The sequence below is a fragment of the Megalopta genalis genome, chromosome 1 (assembly GCF_051020955.1).
Source record: "Megalopta genalis isolate 19385.01 chromosome 1, iyMegGena1_principal, whole genome shotgun sequence".
Lineage (NCBI taxonomy): Eukaryota > Metazoa > Arthropoda > Insecta > Hymenoptera > Halictidae > Megalopta > Megalopta genalis.
In genome coordinates, this window is record NC_135013.1 from 3,426,374 (window position 1) to 3,446,630 (window position 20,257).

The window sequence follows — 20,257 nt, forward strand, 5'->3', positions numbered from 1 at the left end:
TCTTTCAAATGAATTCGCGTCGCTATTGCTTCCGGACAAATACGTATCGCCGCGGGGACAGTGGGTAGAGTATCGCGTGCGCGACCTTCCCGAAGCTTTTATTGCCGTCAGTTTCGGTGCAACGACGATCGCTAGATCACCGAGACCAGACCGTGGTCAGCAATATGATATCCGGTCTCGATAACCGACATTTTACCGTGCCCGTACTTGTCGAGTCACCAAGCCGGAATAGGAGAGAAGCGTATGAAACAATTCTTCGGGTTTCCGAGTTGCCCGTGCTTTACGGTCGCGGTGCGCCATAAGGGACGGACAGGATAGAAGCACCGGTTGCGGCCGCGTTAAGGATTTATGGGAGTTTCAATGAAAATATTCATAAACTCTCTTGTATCTCGTAAGAAATGCACAAGTTTTTACCCGTTCTCAGTCTCAGCCACTTTAACTCGAAATACAAAATGTAGTTTTTTTGACTCCTATGGTACTTCCGCGTGCGTATTACCTGGGAATATACATAACCTACGAAATTGAATTTTACGGTTCTCGCAACAGTTGCACTTTTAACAGTTTTTTTTTTTAAACAGATTTATAAACAGAAATGTAGGTCAAGTATAAAATTGTTAGAAGAATTAGAAACATTTGAGGATATTGTTACATTATTTTTAATTTATTATAGTTATCAAAAGAAAAGAGATCGAGAGAGAGAGAGAGAAAGAATCGAGGGAGAGAGAGAATCATCGAGAGAGAGGGAGACAGAGAGAGAATCATTGAGAGGGAGAGAGAGAGAGAGAAAGAGAGAGAATCAAGACAGAGAGAATAGAGAGAGAGAGAGAGAGAGAGAGAGTCGAGAGAGAATCGAGAGAGAGAGAGAATCGAGAGAGAGAGAGAATCGAGAGAGAGAGAGAGTCGAGAGAGAATCGAGGGAGAGAGAGAATCATCGAAAGAGAGGGAGAGAGAGAGGGAGAGAGAGAGAGAGAAAGAGAGAGAATCGAGAGAGAGAATAGAGAGAGAGAGAGTCGAGAGAGAGTCGAGAGAGAGTCGAGAGAGAATCGAGAGAGAGAGAATCGAGAGAGAATCGAGAGAGAGTGAGAATCGAGAGAGAAATAATCGTGAGAGAATCGGGAGAGAGAGAGAGAGAGAGAGAGAGAGAATCGAGAAGGAGAGAATCAAGAGGGAGAGAATTGAGAGAGAGAATCGAGAGAGAGAGAGAGAGAGAGTGAGAATCGAGAGAGAGAATCGAGAGAGAGAGAGAGAGAGAGTGAGAATCGAGAGAGAGAGAGAGTCGAGAGAGAACCTAGAGAGAGAGAGAGAGAGAGAATCGAGGAGCAGAAAGAGAGAGAGAGAGAGAGAGATTAGTTCCAGAGAGAGAGAGAGAGAGAGAGAGAGACTAGTTCAAGAGAGAGAGAGAGTGAGATTATTTCAAGAGAGAGTGAGTGAGAGAGAGTGAGGATAGTTCAAGAGAGAGAGAGAGAGAGAGAGAGAGAGAGACTAGTTCAAGAAAGGGAGGGAGAGACTAGTTCAAAAGAGAGAGAGAGAGAGAGAGACTAGTGCAAGAGAGAAAGAGAGAGAGAGACTAGTTCAAGAGAGAGAGAGACTAGTTCAAGAGAGAGAGAGAGACTAGTTCAAGAGAGAGAGAGAGACTAGTTCAAGAGAGAGAGAGAGAGAGAGAGAGAGAGACTAGTTCAAGAGAGAGAGAGAGAGAGAGAGAGAGAGACTAGTTCAAGAGAGAGAGGGGAGACTAGTTCAAAAGAGAGAGAGAGAGAGACTAGTGTAAGAGAGAAAGAGAGAGAGAGACTAGTTCAAGAGAGAGAGAGAGAGACTAGTTCAAGAGAGAGAGAGAGAGAGAGAGAGAGAGACGTGTTCGCCGTCAGCCGTGCACATATGGGACGCGCACGGACGAGATTCTCTATCCGCTCGATAAACTCGACGCACCGAATTCGAGGGGCTTTGGAATTCACTCCCCGGAACTCAAAAGCCCGACGAATACCCCGTGATATTGGGAGCAGATTGGAAGCCAAGAATCCACCGCGAGATTGAAAAGTTCACTCCTGATTCCCGCGCCGAGCCGCGCCGAGCCGGCTTTTACCGCGGACAAGACGAGCGGATAGTAAAAAGGCCAAATTAAGTGCGTCCACGTAAGCGGAAATCCGCAGCGCACGCGCGCGTTTCTCCTTTGCGAGCCGAGTACACGGGGTCTCTGATCGCGAGAGGATTTCATTTCGCCGTCTCGATTTCGGACGTCTTGTTGCCGATCCGGACGACATTCTCCCTGGCATACCATCTGCCGTGAGCTCCAGGCGGTTCGCGATCTCTCTCTCTCTCTACTGCAAAATACATATATGTTGAACTTCATTTTCCACGGTTATTAACACTTTGACCGTAGCACCTTCAAATTATTTGAATTCAAAAATTATTCAAAAATTATTTGAAGTCGAAGTACATATTTCGTGTAATCGAATTAAAATCGAAAAGTCGAGCTTTTTACTTTTAATCTCGATCACTTTTTGAACGTTCCTATTTTCTTCTGGATTCTGATCAATGGAGGAAGACGCGATTGGTTATTGTAATAATTAATCTACAAATCTGAGAAGATGTGTTCGTCGAAGTGTTAATGGACTGTGGATCTTTATGCGAAATAAAAATTGTTTGCATTAGTCGCAAAGAGTAAAGAATGAATAGTAAGTTCTGTGACAATTTTAATAGATTTGCTATAATACGCTGTAACCTCTAAATTTGTTGCTTTCTTCTTGTTGCTTTAGGTTTCACTAGCACAATTTTTCCGGAAATGCATAAAATCTACGGTTCAGTTATTAACACATTCACTGCGAATGAACACTTAAATACTTGAACAATTGAATACTTTAAATACTTTAATACTTGAATACTTGAACACTTGAACTCTTGAAAGACTTGAATACTTGAATACTTGAATACTTGTATATTTGAATACTTGAACACTTGAACACTTGAATACTTGAATACTTGAATACTTGAATACTTGAATACTTGAATATTTGAATATTTGAATACTTGAATACTTGTATACTTGAATACTTGTATATTTGAATACTTGTATATTTGAATACTTCAACACTTGGATACTTGAACACTTGAATACTTGAAGAATACTTGAGTACTTGAATACTTGAACACTTGAATACTTGTATGCTCGTATACTCGTATACTTGAATACTCGTATACTTGAATACTTGAATACTTGAATACTTGAACACTTGAATACTTGGATATTTGAACACTTGAACACTTGAATACTTGAATAGTTGAACGCTTGAATACTTGAATACTTAAACACTTGCATACTTGTACACTTGAACACTTGAATACTTGAACACTTAAACATTCGAAAACTGGAACACTTGAACCCTTAAACGCTGGAATACTCAAACATTTGAACACTTGAACTTTGGATGAACGATTCATCCAAAAATAATAGTTATTTAACAGGTTGAGTAAATCATTCTGATTGCAATATATTCGAGCAAACAGAATATACGATTTAGTAAAAACCTTCTTTCGAGCTTCCTATTCCTCGAACTTTCTATTCTATACGAATATTTCTAAAAAAGAAAAAAAGCACACCATTCGTTCGCGCGGAATGGACACTCGTCGATGACATTTTCCATCGCTTCACCGACGCGGAGGCGCGTTCATGTAATCGTCCTCGTCGATAAAGGATTTTATTGGCGTTGACGAACATTTCCTCGATTCTCTCGAAGAAAGTGCGATTAAAGAAGAGAGCGGTCCGAGCAGTCCGGTTTAAAAATGCGGATGAATACGTCCTCTTTCGTTATTTGCGATTGTTACGCAACTATAGGAAACTGATGGGTCTGCTGCCGGCTTTCCCTTTCATTCCCATAATCAATGGTGAACTGCCGCCGCTTCATAATCGGGTCGCTCGTGACCGGGGGCGTGAATACCGCGGCCAATTGATCCGAATCCGAGATCATTGCGTTAACCGGCGAGCTCGTTTCTGACATTTTTGTCCTTTTCCATTGGCGTCGCCGTGTCCTCGGCAACATTGAAACTCGCTTACCTCCTGTCAGAGCGCGCGATTAACAGGCTTCTTGAGAACCGAACGAATATTCGTCTCGCGAAAGACGTTCTTTCACTAACGAAGCCTGCGATTCTTTGATCAGAAAGCATTAATCATCCAACTGTTGCGCAATCTTCGTCCGATTGAATGGCGATCGCAGCAACAGCTATCGATCAAAGTGTTCCGCGATGGAATGTCGAACAAGTTGTACAGTTATTTCTGCCAGAAATGTTCGGAGGTCGGTCCGAGGATAACGAGTAGCGATTCTTCGGGCCTCGCGGCTCGTTTTTATGGAAACTCGGGGCAGTCGGCGAAAAAAGGCAGCAGCCGGCATGCGGGTGTACATTAACGCTTTACAGGCAGCGCGGTTTTATGAGAAACCTTCACGGGGAGCCAGCGTTTTATCCCGGATTACACTGCTATTTTACAAATAAGCGAAATTATAATTAAATTATAGTTCGCGAATCGGCAATTGATTGTCGGCTAAACTTTGCAAATATTGAAATTTTAGGTTTATTATTATATCGTCAAGGTAAATTGCGATTTCGTACTCGTTCACGGTCGAATCGGAAATAGCTAGTAGTTTGTACCGCCGATACTGGTGCCGAACGGCGCGTGAACAGTGTATTCGGGAAAAGTAGCTACGCGAGGAGTGGGGCGGCGACGCGTACGGAGGGAGTCCCGTGCAGTGGCGCGGCGCGTCTACCGGGCGAGCATTGTAATTCTGAACTACGACGGCGACGCGACGCGACGCGGAGCTGCGGGTACAATACAACGCGATAGCTGCCGCCCTGTAGACGCGCCACGCCGCTGCGCGGGACTCTCGCGCGTGCGTCGCCTGCCCCCACTCCTCGCGTAGCGACTTTTCCTGAATACGCTGCGCGTGATACGCGTGTTGTACCAGCGGCCGTTAGCGTCAGTTTGCGCCATGGCACAACTGTTGTGTCGGCGGCCGCTAAAGTGTTAATACGAACACGTGGTAATGCTAGAATAAAAACGATGACTTAACTTTTTTATTTCTATTCTTTTGCCGCGTTTCGAAGGCAACTCAGTGGCCACGTGACACGATTCGAGGACCGTTCGGCCCTTGTTAAATATTTTTGATATTATACGACAATTCCAAAAATTAGTGGATCCGTGGATCACGCTTATAGAAAACGCAATTTAATAATTCTTTGTTAATGCGAGACGCTGGATACCGCCGTTGTCTTCTTACGGATTTAATAGACCGTAGTCGCGGAGCACTTATAATTATCTACTGTTGGTTTAACAGCTTGCGGATAAAGTTGTACAGCATTATACGTACTACAGCTAATACGATTACTGCCACGGCCCGGAATGCTCCGACACAAAGGCAACGAGTGCATCCACTTTGCACGGATTTTCATTTCAATGGCAGGATTAACGGAGGCGCGGCAAGACTTCGCAAATAAATAGACCAATCTTCTCGGACTGCCGTTTTGAACAATAACTCGTTAGGCCCTGTTATTACGGAAACGTTAAGAATCGTTTCGTCGTACGAATTAGTCGCGAGAAGGATTCTGGTGTTCTAATAAACCGTTTGTTCGAAGTTGCATTATAATGTGCTAAGAAATATTTTATTACGAATATTTGTCATCACGAAATTCCTACAATTTATTTATTTATCTTTCATTTTAATTGTATTTAATTTTAATTGTCTTTAATTTGTATTTATCTTTAATTTTTTTTTCTTTCATTTGTATTTATTTTTAATTTTATTTTTCTTTAATTTTAATTGTCTTTAATTTTATTTTTCTTTCATTTTATTTTTCTTTCATTTCAATTGTCTTTCATTTTAATTGTCTTTAATTTTATTTATCTTTAATTTTAATTATCTTTCATTTGTATTTATCATTAATTTTATTTTTCTTTCATTTCAATTGTCTTTAATTTTATTTTTCTTTAATTTGTATTGATCTTTAATTTCAATTGTCTTCAATTTTATTTTTCTTTAATCTTAATTGTCTTTTTATTTGCTTTCGATTTTTTATTTATCTTGAATTTCAATTGTCTTTGATCCTAATTATCTCTAATCTTTTTTATCTTTAATTTTAATTATCTTCAATTTTATTTATCATTAATTTCAATTATCTTCAATTTATAAATAGAAAATTTACCTTTAATTTCAGATTAACTTTAAACGCATCGATTCATTTAAATTCTTATCGATTCAATTTCTTAATAAAATTTGTATTAAATTCCTCGTTATCTCAACTAATAAAAAGCCGTGTAGAAGCATTAACAATATTTTTGTTCGAATTAGAAGGCTAATAAATCTCGGCACGATCAATTAAAAAATATATCCGCGTATCTGGTATCTTGCTATCGATTGATAACGACGGGGGTCCAAGCGGACCCGCGCGCAGTCGTCTGTGCAGCCACCGGAGCCGTTCGAACTCGCCGGTTAAGCGACGAAGATTTCAATTAGGCGAAGACTTTCAATTTCCACCTACGGAATATCAATTGGGTACTAATTTCGCCGAGATGAGCCGACTCCGTTAAAGGGAACCTTCGATTTCGAGTCCGACTTAATTACTCCTGTTCGAGGCTGATTGCCTATTATATGCCGATAGCGGCCGTAACGAGCATCGTTGCACCGCATTGCTTCAACTGTTTCCTGCATCGTCCCCTTTCCGCGTCCGTTAGAACGCGCCACGCGAAACAGAACGAACAATCGTCGGACAATAAAAGCGCTTCCTTCCATCGAAATTCGCGGAGAGCTTGATAATTATGCTAAAAAAAAAATAACGTTAATCCTTCGCCGAGTCGCGGTTAAATTTCTTCATCGTGTAATCGCAATTATAATAATATTTTTATAATAAATGTATAAAATATATAATAATAAATATATAAAACATATTTCTGAAATGTATATAGAAATATATTTTATATATTTATTATAAAGATATTATTACAATTGCGATTACACGATGAAGAAATGCAACCGCGACACAGCGAAGGATTAACGTTATTTTGTGTGATCGCGATTATAATAATATTTTTATAATAAATATATGAAATATATTTCTAAAATATATATAGAAATATATATTATATATTTATTATAAAAATATTATTATAATTGTGATTACACGCTATAATATAGCTAATATTTTTATCTTTGCTTTAATAATTATATTTGCTTTATACAATTTTTATTGTATTTTGAGAAATAAATTTTGCAGGGTATAAAACGATGAAAAATTAAGCGATTTATCGCATTCTGCGATTAGCAAATGATTTATCTAGCACTCGCTGGCTAGTGAGACTTATTCGGAGAATTAATTAATAATTAAAAAGTGCATTTCACGGCGATCAAAGAAAAATCCACGAAATCCTTGCGTATCAATTTTGTTCGATATTTTTTAATCCATTCCTCTCGGGCCAATATTAATCCGTCGATTGAATTTATTCTTAATCTTGATTGAATTTAGTATAGCGAATAATTTGTGAACAAAAGATGAGACTACGTTATTATCGACAAATTAATTATATAAAGATTTAGAACCGCGAGTTTCCAGTGTACAATTAATTTAATATAATTCGATTCGATATATAAATAGTTAATGATTCCTTAATAAGAGACGCGCGAGTGTGTAATTATTGAGAAGTCAATTATAATGTTCTGGATGACCTGAAAATTTAAAAACTCTGAGTTATCGGCACACATTTATAACGGTATAAACCAAGAAGCTAGAGAAAAGAACTGATTAAAAATCAATACTCCGATATTATGGGAAAATATAATCCAAAGCTAATGTGAGTTGCTGATAGACATTTACTGCACTATAAACTCGGGGAAAGCAGATAGGGCCGACTGAAATGTCTCATTATAAAAATATTGTAATTTAAAGCAACGTATATCGAATATTTTATTCGAATAATTTGAATAATTCGAATAATTTAAATAATTTGAATAATTTGAACAATTCGAATAATTATTCAACTTATTCGAATGTTTCGAACAATTCGAATAATTCGAATAACTCGAATAACTCGAATAACTCGAATATCTTGAATAACTCGAATAACTCGAATAATTCAAATAACTCGAATAATTTGAATAATTTGAACAATTCGAATAATTATTCAAATTATTCGAACGTTATGAATACTTCGAATACTTCGAATAACTCGAATAACTCAAATAACTCGAACAATTTGAATAATTTGAACAATTCGAATAAGTATTCAAATTATTCGAACGTTATGAATACTTCGAATACTTCGAATAACTCGAATAACTCGAATACTTCGAATAACTCGAATAATTGTTCAAATTATTCGAACGTTATGAATACTTCGAATAACTCGAATAACTCGAATATCTTAAATAACTCGAATAACTCGAATAACTCGAATAATTTGAATAATTTGAATAATTTAAACCATTCTAATAATTATTCAAATTATTCGAACGTTATGAATACTTTGAATACTTCGAATAACTCGAATAACTCGAATATTTTGAATAACTCGAATAATTCAAATAACTCGAATAATTCGAATACTTCGAATAGCTCGAATAACTCGAATAATTCGAAAAAGTAATACGGAAGAAATAAATCGATTAATTACGAAAAACCAACTCATATTCAATCACTTTAGTTAAAATTGATCATTTTCCGTACGAAATCCTGCACAATTAAATTCTTATTCGAATAAAATCTTACTCGAACGAATTCTCATTCAAATAAAAATCTATTTCGGACGAATTTCGATCTAGATAAATTGTTGTCCGTTCGAATACCCATACGATCGAATAAAATTCGATTCTTTAGTTTTTACCTTTTATCCGTCGTCCGAATAAAATGTGGCCGAACTACGGCTGTAAGCCTAACGAATTCGGGCGACAATGGCGAACGACGTTACACATCATAGCAGCGAGTGGCTCGTGGATATTAGAGGACAGCGACACCCGTAAAACCATGAAACTTGTTTTTCCAGAGGGCCGTTCCGCTCCTGAGTGGCCCGGAGTCACGCACTTTCACGAAATTAAATTCCCGAAAAAGATTTAAGCTACCGTGACGGGGCGTCGTTTTAGCCCCGCCGCCGCTTGTCCGTGTGATGCGTGTAGGTGAAATCCCATAAATGTTCCATAAACGGGTTCCATCGGGTTCTTGGCGCCGCTATAAATGCCGGGCCGGGCCTCTCTTAAATTAGATTGGAATTTCTTTGCCGGCATTAACCCGAATTTCAGTGACGCGGAAAGGAAACCGCGGGTCGAACGCCTCGCGATGAAAAGAAGCCTTCGGCCGGGATCGCAATATCTTGGGAGGAGAAGCGACGAAATACTTGAATAATTAAATGGAATAATTTGTCACGTGTAATGAATAATTCTCATTCGATTGAAATAAATAAATAATAAATTGTTCGAGGATATCATATCCTAGACAAATTTTGGACAAAAATTGGCCAACTATGACCGGCGATAACTCCGCGAAAAATCATCGTAGGACGATGAATCTTCTATTCGACGCACCCTCGGTACTGTGACAATTTAAATGTGACACCATGTTCGAGACAAAATGAAAAAAGAACAATGGTTACTTCAAAGTGTCGTAACTTCGCGAGAAAAAATCGCAGCGACGTTTCTTTCCTCTCAAATTAAAGTGAAAGGATGAAACTTCTCTCCTCTGCGAACAGCATGCCCGAGAAAAATTTAACAAAGTCCGTGCACTTCGTCAAACTTGGTACATTTCGCTACGACAAACATAGCCTTACATTTAAAGGGTTACAACGTTGTCGATGCGACAGACTTAAAGCCGAGAAAATGTGTCTTAAAGTAGAAGCTTCAAGCTTTAAGTTAAAGAAAGAATCATCATCCTGCGATGATTTTGCGCGGAGTTATCGTCGGTCGAAGTTGGCAAATTTTTATGTAGACATATTTCAACTAATTTCGATATTTTCTTTCTTTTTCTTTGTTCGCATCCATGCGATTTGTCGGCGAGTAAAACTTAAAATCGAGAAAATGTGTCTTAAAGTAGAAGCTTCAAGCTTCAATTTAAAAAAAGAATCATCATCCTGCGACGATTTTGGGCGGAGTTATCGTCGGTCGAAGTTGGCCTTTTTATGTAGACATGTTTCAATTTATTTCGATATTTTTTCTCTTTCCTTTTTTGTTTCTTTCTTTCTTATTCTTTGTTCGCATTAATGCGATTGCTATATCAAATCTCTCCGTTCGTTATTACCTCTTCCGTGATAAACGGTTTTTCTAGCCGTGCGCACGAATAAATTATTATTACGAGAAAACGGGATCGCCGTTCGAGGGGAAACGGCGCCGCGTTTTTCTCGCGGCGTCGCAAATTTATGCAGATACGAAATAAACGAATCGATCATGCTAACGTGGATATATGTATCGGCCGCGTGCACCGCACGCGACGGAGTTTTGTGTACGCTGCTTAATTGGTAATTAGCCGGCGTATTTAACGCGAGCGGCGCGGAACAATAGGCTCCGGTCCGGCGTCCACCCCCCCCCCCCCCCCCGCCCGGAGCTTCCGACCACCCCCGCTCCGAATTCTCTTTCCAAATTCGTTTAACAAACGAATCGCGATTGCAATGATTACCGGACGGCGATGGTCACCGAACGCGGCCGACGCGACGTTGCGCCGCGATTGCGATTTTATTGCCGCCATCCCGCGGCCCGTCCATTAAGCTTTTTGTTCGCGGAAAAATTAGCTACGGCCCGATCCGTCTGCCCGCGATCTGTCCGATCCTCGCCTCTGACCGCGGACGGGACACTCGGCGGATTTGGGAAATTTCGTGTCGGTTAGAAGTGTCGCAAATTGCCTGCGATTCAGGGAAAAAATAATGTTGTATTTCTCTTTCGATACATTGAAATTATTTAGAAAAGAAATATAGTAATTTGTCCTGGCCCCCGTGCCGTCCAGGACAGCGGCTACCCTCTCCGCCAGTTTTCGGGCCTTCTGCTGGCACTCGGGCCCCTTCACCTCCAGCAGGAGACCGCCGGTCCTTGTTCTTCTGGGCCGCACTCCTGCCTCGATGCCCAGTTCAGACAAAGATATCTTCTCCCGGGCCCTCTTCATCGCCTCCGCGTAGGTCAGAGGTCCTCCCTCCGCCACGGTGATCGCCACGGCCGCAGTGGTCGGGGCGCGCTTCAATCCTCTCGCCCCTCTCGGTGCTGGAGTCGGGGTCGGCTTCGCCTTTGGCGCCACCGTTCCCTCCCCCCGGCCTGCTCGCGTCCCACCCGCAGTTCCGCTTTTTGCGGTTGGCACGGCACTCGCGGGTGCCGCAGCCCGGATCGCAGCCCTCTTCGCCGCCCTCGTCTGGACCGCTGTCCACTCCCTGCTCGTGGCCGGTCCCTCCTTTTCCCGCGGTGTCATCGTGGCCCGCTCGCCGACCTCGCAGCCCCCCTTCGTCACTCTTTGGCGCGGTGTGGGGGCCGGGGTCTCCACCGCCCGGCTCGGGCGAGCAAGACCCTCCTCCACCCGTCGCTCCAGGGCCTCCATTCGGCGCACCATCTCCGTCATGGTGTCCGCGACCCTCTCCATGTTGGGGGATTCCTCCGCAGCAGGGATAGTCTGTTCCAGCCATCTCGCGGCCCTCTTCTCGTCCCTTACCACCGCCAGTTCCGCTCGGAGGGTCCGCACCTCCTCGCTCAGCCTCTCGACCAGGTCAGTCAGACGGGCATTCTCCTTCTCCGTCTCGTGGGGACCACCGGTGTAGGTCCTTTTCGCCAGGCACGTGACCCCCGCCCTTGCTGTGAGGGCCGTCTCCCTTAGGCTTTTGGCGAGGGTGCCCTTCAAGCCCTTCGAGACGGTGGAGACCCTCTCCACCTCTTCCATGGCCCGGTTGACGTCCTCCAGGATTTCGGCCGTCTGCAGCTCAGCCATCTCGCGGACTCTGCCTTCGACCTGGCCGAGGAGGCCGGCGGGCTTGTTGCTCATCGTCGGCTCCGCGGGTTTCTTCTGCTGCTGCTGTTTTTGGCGTTGCTGTTGCAGCTGCTGTTTCACCCCGGTCACCGTCCGTTTCGGCCTCTTTGACTGCCGTCGCGGTTGCCCGCCTCGAGGGTTACGGGAATCCGTTGTGCCCTCTTCCCCAGGGCCGGATGACACCGAGGCGTACGTCTCGTCGCCGCCCCGCGAACCAGGACCGCGCTCCACCCACTCCGGCTCACGTTCGGACCCAGAGTCGCTGGTGCTTCCTTTCCAAAATCTTGATTTTGTGCCCCTTCCTACCTCGATCCGCACAGTCCTGCCGCTGTCCTCCTTGTCGGAGTCTGTGATTTGGTTCCGGGTGCGCTTCACCCCGTGAACCTCCTCCGCGCTCCCTATCTCCATGGTCGTCCTGGCCCAGGCGTCCTCCGCCGCAGCCGCCAGGTTGGTCGCCACCGAGTCGATCCCCGTCAGGTCCACTCGGGCGTCCCTCTCCATTGTTTGGTGCTTAGTGCAGGTACTCCCAGTGTCCGCACCTTGTTTTCTCCCTGTAGCTTTGTTCATCGGGAGAGTCAGGGGTTGGTTCCACCCTTCCCGAAAAGCAGTAGTCGGATGACCGTTGTGCGGGGCCTGCTCGCCCACACCCGTCCACAACGGGCTCTGGGGGTTCCGACGCCCCCTGAGCAGTAAACTCGACACTATTTAAAGACATTGTCCATAAATCTTCTTTGGCCGCTCTTAGTTTTCACCGCTCGGACTGAACCTTACCGGCAAGGGAGGCCCTGCCAGGAACCGAAGTTCCCGCCGGCATCGCTCCAGTCTTCATTGCGGGTACTTAAGCCCCTATACCACGACAAGGTGGCGACCGCATAGGGGAAGAAAGTGAGACAACAGCACGTGGTATTCCCAAGCGGTCACCCATCCAAGTACTAACCACGCTCAACACTGTTTAACTTCGATGATCGGACGAGAATCGGTTGTTTGAAGTGTGATATGGCCGTTGCCCTAACTTTGGCATAACTTTGACATAACTTTGGCATAACTTTGGCATATCTCTGTTAAAATACCGTGACATAACTTTGGCATAACTTCGACATAACTTTGGCATAACTTTGGCATAACTTTGACATAACTTTGGCATAACTTTGGCATATCTCTGTTAAAATACCGTAACATAACTCTGACATAACTTTGGCATAACTTTGACATAACCTCGACATAACTTTTCGAATTCTTGTTCGCGAAGCTCTACAATTTCGCAGCTGCCATATTAAATCAGAAAAATGCATCGATTTTGTCAATAACAGCGTTATTCGGCGAACGTCGCGCCGTCTCGGCCGCCGTCTCGTCGCGGAAGCACATTCTCGTTATTAATTAACGTTCGTCCGCGCGGCCGCTCGCCGAAGGATACGCGAGTTCCCCGGATTTCTGGCGGCACGAATAAAACGTGATTCATCGCCGGCATCACAATGGAAAAGTGTAACGCGGACGCGAAATTTTCGCCGGTTCGCGAAAACTGGATTCGTTTGAATAATACGGGAAGAATACGTGAAAAACAGTGGTTTAACCCGCCGGATCATTAAGCATTCGAAAAACTAGCACGGATGAAGCTCGGCCCCCGCCGAAAAGGCTGCGCGGCATTGTCCGAATAAAGCGATCATTAAGTATTCCGGCGGTCGGTTTGAACCGCGAAAAATATCGGTGCGGCCGGATCTCGTTGCGCCCGATCCGCGTTAATACCTCATGAAAGTACATACGTACGTTCGGCCGGATAAGGTGGCCCGGAACTGTCCTTGAACAAAATTAAATCGTTTGATGGCACGCGAGGGCAAATCCTTCTGTCGCGAGATCCGACCGGTCCGCCGCGACCAAGGCCGGCGGTTGCAGCGAAAAATAAAAACGGATTAACCTTTTAGGTACGGATGAATTCTGCGCGAGGCTATTTCCCTGGACGGCAGATTCTGATATGTACTGTACAGAATCTGATGCTGTATATATTCCGTCTGCATATTGTTGACACTGTTGTAAATCGATGTGGAGACGGAAAGAAATGTGAAACCATACATAGGAAGATGATTATTTAATTCAAACGGAGAGCGAGTGAGCTTCTAGAGCGAGCCACTATAGTGGTGCGTCGTTCAGAGAGATGATATCCGCGAAAACCGCTACAGGGTGTCCTAAAAATGTCTCGCAATCCGATAGTAGCGGGTTCCTCGGATCATTTGAAGCAGCTTCTTCCTTTACAAAAATTTTCTCCGAGGCGTCGTTAACGAGTTATTAACGAAAAAATGTGACCAATGAGAGGCGAGCTCGGCTGGCGCGAGGCGACCAAGCCAACGAGCGGAACTGGGCTTCGCGAGTTGGTTGGCTGCGCCGCCTTGCGTCAGCGCACTCGATTCTTATTGGTCCCTGTTTTTCGTTAATAACTCGTTAACGGCGCCTTGGAGAAAATTCTTGTAAAGGAAGAAGCTGCTTCAAATGATCCGAGGAACCCGCCGTTTCCGGATTGCGAGACATTTTTGGGACACTCTGTATATGATTCGAATTATTCGAATTCGACTGAAAAGAATTCATTCGGATGCTTAGATTCTTAGGCAAATATTTATGAAGAATGGCGAACTCTGATTCGAATCCTGTAAAATATAAGGGAACGCCTAATTGTTTCGCCCCGAGAGGCCGAATTAGCGATAAATAAAAAACGGAACGCGATTGTTCTCACACTCCCCGTCATATTTTTAACTATGCATCATTATATACAGGCTGTCTCAAAAATGCCTCGCAATCCGAAAGTAGCGGGTTCCTCGGGTCATTCGAAGCAACTTTTTCCTTTACGAAAATTTTCTCCGAGGCGTCGTTAACGAGTTATTAACGAAAAACAGTGACCAATGAGAGGCGAGCTCGGCTGGCGCGAGGCGACCGAGCCAACGAGCGGAACTGGGCTTCGCGAGTTGGTTGGCTGGGCCGCCTCGCGTCAGCCGCACTCGATTCTTATTGGTCGCTGTTTTTCGTTAATAACTCGTTAACGGTGCCTCGGAAAACATTTTTGTAAAGGAAGAAATTGCTTCAAATGATCCGACGAACTCGCCGTTTCCGGATTGCGAGACATTTTTGGGACACCCTGTATATCAATCTCCAGTAGAAACATCAAATGTCCTGAACGACAAAAATCGATAACAAAAAAGGAACATTAAAAGCACCGATTGAAAGATCGCCGAAAAAAGAAACGCGTCTTCTCATTCTCGCGGATTCTCCGGGGCGCAGAATTGCGGCCGAAAATTCGCGGTTTCGTTCGCGCCGTTAAGTTCCGCCGGTCGTCGACGGAGATGTTATCCGCGACGCGTCCGTTCCCAGCTCGTAAGATACGCGCGGGGCGAACACGCTCGCGGTCCAAGCGTTCACGCCCCGAAATTCCTCTGTATTTCCGTGGGTTTCCAGATTAGAGAAATTCGCGGCGGTGTCACTGATGCAACGCTAATTGCGCGATCAGCGACAAAGAAGTGGAACAGGACCGACGGAAGATATGCGGCCCATGGGAAATCCGAGATATCGCGGCGTCGTTCCTATTTGCATACAATGCGCGGCGCAATGCGTCGGACAGACAATGGTTGATCCGACCGTTCCTTCTTTTTTTCCCTCCCTTTTTTTTCATTCGATCGGGCAGCAGCACACGGCGGGGCAGCAGGTGAACGGGGGGGCGGCACGTTCTCCCCGACGGCGTAACACGTAAATCATACCTCGAAATAGATTCGGATCCCCTTCGTGGGATCAAGTGTCGAGCCGCGGCATCGCCGTTAGAACGGATCCAATCTGGCCTCAAATCTTATCCGAACGAGCCGCGGGATCGCATGCACCGTGTCCAGCAATTTTGCAACAGAATTACGCCGCTCCCGCGCCGTGCGGTTGTTCCGCTCCTCTTTGTACCTTTTTCTTCCGCGGACTTTTCTATCGCGATGCGCCGCCGCGCTATTTCGCGTCGGAATCGCGACCAAAAATTTCGCCCGATCGGGAATTTATTATAGTAATTACTCCGGGAAATGTTCGGAGATCGGAATTGGAACCGGCAGATCCGAGAATTCTAAGTCGCGATCCTTCGAGCCTCGCGGCTCGTTTTTATGGACACTAGATTAAAAATCTGCTAAAAATCTAAACAATAATTGGACTAAAAAACTAGTAAATAGCTAGAAATAAACGTAGAAACGAATTACACAGGCGTAGGCACGGGGGGAAATTCACAGCAACCCGAAATTCGGCATTTCCGGGAGAAATGACCGCAGTCCGAAATTTCCTTCATTTTTCGAAGCTTGCGACTTTGAGGTGGGGATTTATTAGACAAAAAGAGACGGAGAAGCGCGCGACAGGGAGAATCGTTGATTTTGTGCTGAGATTTGTTAGCTTACTTGGTAGTAAATTTTTGTTAAATTGCTCGGCATATAAACATCTGTTATTTTAAATATGGGTTGCATCTGGAAAAATATTATTTCGATTGCGTATATTTAATTAGACAATATGGCATAACCGTGCTAAAATACCGTGACATAACCTTGATATAACTTTGACACAACTTTGGCATAACTTTGGCATAATTTTGCCATAGCTTTGGCATAACCCTGCTAAAATACGGTGATATAAAACTGACATAACTTTGGCATAACTTTGGCATAACTTTGGTATAACTTTGGCATAACTCTGCTAAAATACCATGACATAACCCTGACATAACTTTGGCATAACTTTGGCATATCTCTGTTAAAATACCGTGACATAACTCTGACATAACTTTGGCATAACGTTGGCATAACTTTGGCACAATCCTAACATAACTTCGGCATAACCCTGACATAACCTCGACATAACTTTTCGAATTCCTGTTCGCGAAGCTCTACAATTTCGCAGCGAGACATTACTGTACTTGGAGTGAAAAGAAAAAAAAAAAAAATTAAACACCCGCATTTTTTAACTTTCTTGTTTCAGACAATTTTTACGGACGAGTCGTAACATTTGGACGGTTGCAGGGTTTGGTCATAAACTAAAGATATTGAGAAATGAGAACACGACGTTTAATTGTAAAATTACATTTTTATGTAATCTTTTTTACATTTTTTACATTTTTAATAATCTTTTGATTATTATTAAACGACGTTGAACTTGCTATAATTATTATAATTATTACAATAATTACAATATACACCGTCTAATTATTTCAATTATTCCAATTATTCCAATTATTCCAATTATTTCAATTATTTCAATTCCTTTAATTACTTCAATTACTTCAATTACTTCAATTATTTCAATTATTTCAATTATTTCAATTACTTCAATTATTTTAATTATTTTAATTATTTCAATTATTCAATTATCGAAGTTGTAAAGATATCTCCCGATCAAACTTACATCCCCTAAATTTCGACAATAATCGTTCTCCTTCGAATCTCGCTGCGCATTTTCGTGAACACAAAAAAATTCCAATGAAAATGTTTCACTTCCGCGGCCGCTTTGCGACGCGGCCAGTTTCAAAGAGGCCAACGCGCGTAATTACATAAGCGTCCCGCGGTCGATAATTCTTCAATAGGATTCTCGCCCGATCTGGTCGGGATGCGGACTCAAAGGCAGAGATTGCCGTTGGGTCCGGCGCAGCGCGTACGATTTTGCCGAGGACGAGTGTCGCGCGCGCGACGACTTCCACGGAAAATCCATTTGCATTCGAACCGTCAAGGAGACGAGAGCTCGCCGCGAACGGTGGCTCGCGATCCTTTCTCCGATTCGCGATTAAATTATCGGGCGAAATGTTCGGGGAAAGGGCCCCGGCCCTTTCCAATCGTTCTAATCGGCGCCGCCGTCGAGAAGCGGAGCCCTCGGAGCAGCACCGAAATCTCGGGCCACTCGACGGAGGCTTTATGTCGCGCTGGAAATCTCCGCGAGAGCTTCGTAAGACGGGTCAAGGGTCGCGCCGTTCGACGAACTCGTTAAAACCCGGAGGTCCGGGCGTAGGCTCCGAGATTTTCGAAAGCATCGAACAACCCGCGATGAAAGCGCGGGGGGGGGGGTGCCCTTAGAATGCCATAATCTCGGCATAATATAATAATCGGAGCGCGGAAGCTGAAGCGCAGCGCGATGAACGCGTAAAAACTGAACGATGAACGCGCGAATAATTTGCGCGCGCGCGCAAAAATATGCGGAACGTGCACGAAAAATATGTAAAATAATGTGTTGGTGTGTTGGTGTGTGTGTATGGAACGCGTGGCATAATGGCGTAGACCGCGGATTTTTACGGGCGCCAGTTTTACTAAAGACACGCCGTGGCTAATTTTACTAAAGACGTACTGAAGCTAATTTCGCTGAAAGCGTACCAAAGCTAATTTTACTGAAGACATGCTGAAGCTAATTTTACTAAAGGACATGCAAAAGCTGATTTTACTGAAGGACATACATAAAGCTGATTCCGTTAAAAATGCACGGGAGCCAGATACACGCGTTCATTTATTTCCTTGATCATTTTAATAAGTCGAAGATAGTAAAACAGCGTCGAGTTCGATCATTTTATTGTGAATCCATAAAATCCGCGGTTTAATAATAAGTCGCGGGTTTATCGCGATGCGAGAGATATTTCTGTGCTAAGAATGCTTATTGGAATGGTAATTGTTATGATTAATCATGTGATCACGTATTTTTGTGAAATTGTATCTTTTTGGGGGAAGAAATACCGATACATGTACATTAATGATCGAATTCGAGTTATTCTACATTAGTCTACTTCGTTCTACTTTATTCTACTTTATTCTACTTCATTCTAATTTATTCTATTTCATTCTACTTTATTCTGCTTTATTCTATTTATTCTAATTTATTCTACTTTATACTACTTTATTCTACTTTATTCTACTTTAGTCTACTTTATTCTAATTTATTCTACTTTATTCTATTTTATTCTACTTTATTCTACTTTATTCTACTTTATTCTGCTTTATTCTGCTTTATTCTATTTTATTCTACTCTACTACTCTATACTACTTCATTCTGCTTTATTCTGCTTTATTCTATTTTATTCTACCCTACTACTCTATATACTACTCTATTACTTCATTCTATTTTATTCTACTCTACTACTCTATTACTCTACTACTATACTACTCTACTACTCTATTACTCTACTACTATACTACTCTACTACTCTATTACTCTACTACTCGACTACTCTACTACTCTACTACTCTACTACTCTACTACTCTACTATTCTACTACTCTACTTCTCTACTACTCTACTACTCTACTACTCTACTACTCTACTACTCTACTACTCTGCTACTCTACTACTCTATTACTCTACTACTCTACTACACTACTACTTCATTCTACTTTATTCTGCTTTATTCTGCTTTATTCTCTATTTTATTCTACTCTACTACTCTATTACTCTACTACTCTACTACTCTATTACTCTATTACTCTACGACTCTATTACCCTACTACTCTACTACTTCATTCTACTTTATTCTGCTTTATTCTGCTTTATTCTATTTTATTCTACCCTACTACTCTATACTACTTCATTCTACTTTATTCTGCTTTATTCTGCTTTATTCTATTTTATTCTACTCTACTACTCTACTACTTCATTCTATTTTATTCTATTTTATTCTACTCTACTACACTACTACTTCATTCTACTTCATTTTACTTTATTCTACTTTATTCTATTTAATTCTATTTTATTCCACTTTATTTTATTTTACATTCTTCTTTTATTTTATCTATTTTCGCTGTACATACAGAGCTAAAATAAAATAGTAAAACAGTATCTTTAAACTCTTGAAACACAATCACTATTTTCAATCTAATCATTTAATCATAAATATAAAAAGAAAACAAACAGTGAAAACGTTTCATAAATTTAAACATACTGTTTCATTATTTTATTTAATATATTATATACATACACACACGTATATAAAATGATTTTCACAATTATTCCGACACATTATAGTTCGCCCGACGATAAATTATTAACGTTGCTGTCTTTTCTTCCGGATTCGATATCGCTAATTACATCTTAACGTTGCCGAAGCAACTTCGCCCTGTTCGACTCGTAAAAATAAAAAAAAAACCTGAAGAAGCTGACGGGCTCGGTATCGCGGCATGCTAATCCGAGGAGAGAAATTAGGCAACGCGGGAATGATGAATGGAGCGGGAAAAGTGTCTTAGCAGTTTAAGGTCCGCGAACTTTATGACAGAGTTCTGGTGTCGTCGCTGGTTCACAGCTGGCGAGTGTCCGCGGGAATAGGATTCCCGGGC

General features: G+C 42.6%; 1 protein-coding gene and 1 non-coding gene across 6 annotated transcripts in view; one reads left to right on the top strand and one right to left on the bottom strand.

The window, feature by feature from the left end:
- Window positions 1-20,257, top strand: part of LOC117223634 (uncharacterized) — a 280,088-nt gene that overhangs the window by 96,383 nt on the left and 163,448 nt on the right. The gene's annotated exons all lie outside the window — the stretch shown is intronic.
- Window positions 12,850-12,969, bottom strand: LOC143263821 (5S ribosomal RNA). Its single transcript, XR_013037146.1, has one exon. It is a non-coding gene; the product is annotated as a 5S ribosomal RNA (ribosomal RNA).